Source organism: Rhincodon typus, chromosome 13, assembly GCF_021869965.1.
Source record: "Rhincodon typus isolate 14 chromosome 13, sRhiTyp1.1, whole genome shotgun sequence".
In the NCBI taxonomy this organism is placed as follows: Eukaryota; Metazoa; Chordata; class Chondrichthyes; order Orectolobiformes; family Rhincodontidae; genus Rhincodon; species Rhincodon typus.
Window position 1 is genome coordinate 28,365,446 of NC_063344.1, and position 3,144 is coordinate 28,368,589.

The following is a 3,144-nucleotide window of genomic DNA, read 5'->3' on the forward strand; positions in this document are numbered from 1 at the left end:
GTCACCAAGTCACCAAGTCACCAAGTCACCAAGTCACCAAGTCACCATTATTTACATGCACACAGTGCATAGGCTCTGACTAGCCAGCTCAAAGCCAGTCCCTAGACTGAGGAGACGCTCTCAAACTGCTGTTTATATCTGTCAGCCAGCATTCCCTGATTAGCCCAGGTTAACAACCCCAATCAAGGATTTCCTAGTCAATGAGATCCACCTGGCTATAATTTCAACACTGCAGGACATTAAAGTGTTCAATCAGCCATGATAGTGTAGAATGACAGGGCAGTCTTGAAAGGCTGAATAGCCAATTCCTGTTCCGATGTTGGTATGGAGGTCGATGTGCCTTGACTGAGCCCAGTCATACAGATTCCGACAAAGGAGAGAGATACAATCAGGAGGCCAGGTTGGGAGGGACAAGTGGATGTGACCATCCCCTATATCCTGAGCCCACAGTTGATTAGCAAGAATTGTCAGGCTTTACCATGTCATCTGGCTACTTCCTACTGCAGGAAAAATACCAACGGTGGAGGGAGTAGGCCCTCAAATACGATCACTTAAGAGTTTCCTGGTGAACTGCTGGGCCAACACTTGCCCTTGCCACTGGTAAAATTCAAGTAGAGGTACGTAGGTGACAAGAATGGTGGCTCCCAACATGCCACCTGATTCATGCCTCCCTCCAAACTTGCCAGCCACTTCTTAGGGTGAAGTGGTGTAAAATGTCCGATTAAAAGAGTATTTCTTAGAGCGGGTGGGGATGAGCTGGTCGTTGTTGTGCCATGCTTGAATTGCCCTACAAAATATAGTGTGCAAAAATGAAGAAAACATTTACCTTTCAAAGAAACTCAATTCTTTTGTTCTAAATAAATCAAATTATGAACTAAAAATAAAAACTATTGCTGAAATTATAGTATGTAATAGAAGCAGTCTGATTCAAAACTTTGGCTAAGACATTTTAGCCTTCTGGAGGCATCTGCTTACTGCAACAGGGCCTGATATCTGTTCTTGCCAGTGGTAAGGTTCTAAATGCAAATGCTATTGCAACATTAGCCTGCCAAAGTAATGAGGTTATCCGTGAGATTTCATTTGTGCCTTTTTCATGTTCCATGGAACTACACTGTTATGCCAAGTTTTCTGGACATCAAAATCCATATATGATCTGAAGATAAATAAAAATGCCTCTCATGTCTTCTAAGTGCATATCATGTTTCCTACTCTGACTCTTTGTGCTAGATTTTCATCAAGGCTACGCTATTGGAACCTGCTTGACCTTTCTTCATGTCAGCAGATGTACTTTGGCTGAAGTTATGGTTGAAGCCGTAATGGAAGTGAGTGGATGGCAAAGCTGAATATGTTTTAAAAAACCCACCATCAAACAACCTGTTTAACTACTTAAACTAATAATCACTTACAAACATTGGCCAATAGGCAGTCTAAAAGCTCTCTTTACCGATCAACCCTCCCACATTCAAGTGTAAATCATTCATAGAGAGCACAATCAGCAAGGGGCCCAACACTTATCCCTGTGAGATTCCACTTGACAAAGATATCCAGTTGGAAAAACACCACTCAACCATCACCCTCTGTTCCCTGTCATTCAGCCAACTGTGCATCAAAATTTGCCAAATTTAGTTGGATCTCATGGGCTCTTTCCTTTGCTATAAGTGTCCCATGTGGGACCTTATCAAAGGCCTTGCTAAGTTGAAGTAGATTACATCAAAAGCATTGTCTTCATACTTAACTTGGTCACCCTGTAGAAAAATTCAATCAAGTTGGTCAGAAGTGACTTTCCCTTAATATAACCATGCTGAATGTTCTTGATTAATCCATGCCTGTCCAAAAGCAGATTGATTCTATCTCTCAATAATTTCCCAACCACTGAGGCTACCCTGACTGGCCTGTAGTTTCCTGGTTTATCCCTTGCTTCTTTCTTGAACAAAGGTACCACATTGGCTATCCTTCAGTCCTCCAGCACCTCCTCTGTGGCCAGAGAGGAATTGAAAATTTTTGTAAGTGTCTTTGCTATTTGCTTCTTTGCCTCACTCAACGACCCAGGATACATTTCGTCCAGCCATGGATAATTATCTACTTTTAAGCCTGTAAAAACTTCCTTTTTGCCTATGCTAGTTTTTAAAATTTTATCATTAGACCTTCTCCCTGATTTCTATACCCATATTGTCCCTCTCGCTATTGAACACTGACCAAAAGTATGTCGGAATACTCCTCACACTCTTATACTTCGCTGTTAGAATTTGCAGGAAATGGGAATGGGGCACTGAATCCCAGAATTCAATTCTACCCACCTTTTAGAAACCCTTTTTAAAAACTCTTCTGCCTCCATTCTGACACTCCAATCTGATCATTTTTGCATCATGTTGATTTTTGTTGCTGATCAAACATAGATAAAGGTACAACTAGCTGCGCATAATTCTAAATTAGTACATTGTGCTTTTCATCAATCTGAGGATGCAAACATGTTAGATGGTCACCTAGTTTCAGATTATCTAGCTTTCAAAAGTTTTTTTATTACCGGTTCCTTGTTAAGTGAAGCAAGAAGGCTTAGTTTGAATGTTACCCTTTAGTGGTTTATTCAAGTCTCCTGCACCACCCCCCACCCCCCAGCAAGACTTCTGAGTTTTCCTTTCAGTTGGGATATACAACTTGGTGAGGAGAGACACAATCAACAACAGCAGGCTATATTTGGGTATTAGTTGTTAAGAATTGATCCATAGCCATTCTCTTCTCAAACTCTTCCAGAATTATCTGTTTTGTTCTTACTCTTACACTTTTATTGTGCCTCCTATTGCTTCACTCTACCGATGCCACCATCTGTGTTAGAAACTTACCCGTCAGGTCCTTTCTAAATCTTTTCCCTCTCACCTTAAATCTACTCCCTCTAGTTTTGGACTATTCCACTCTAGGAAAAAGACCTTGGCCATTCACCCTATCCATACTCCTCAAATTTTATAAACCTCTATAAGGTCACCCCCAGCCACTGCCATTCCAGGGGAAAACAGTCCCAGCCTATTCAGACCTACAACTCAAACACTCCAGTCCTGGCAACATCCTTGTAAATCTTTTCTGTGCTCTCTCAAATTTAACAATATCCTTCCTAAAGAAGGATGACCAGAATTGTACACAGTATTCTAA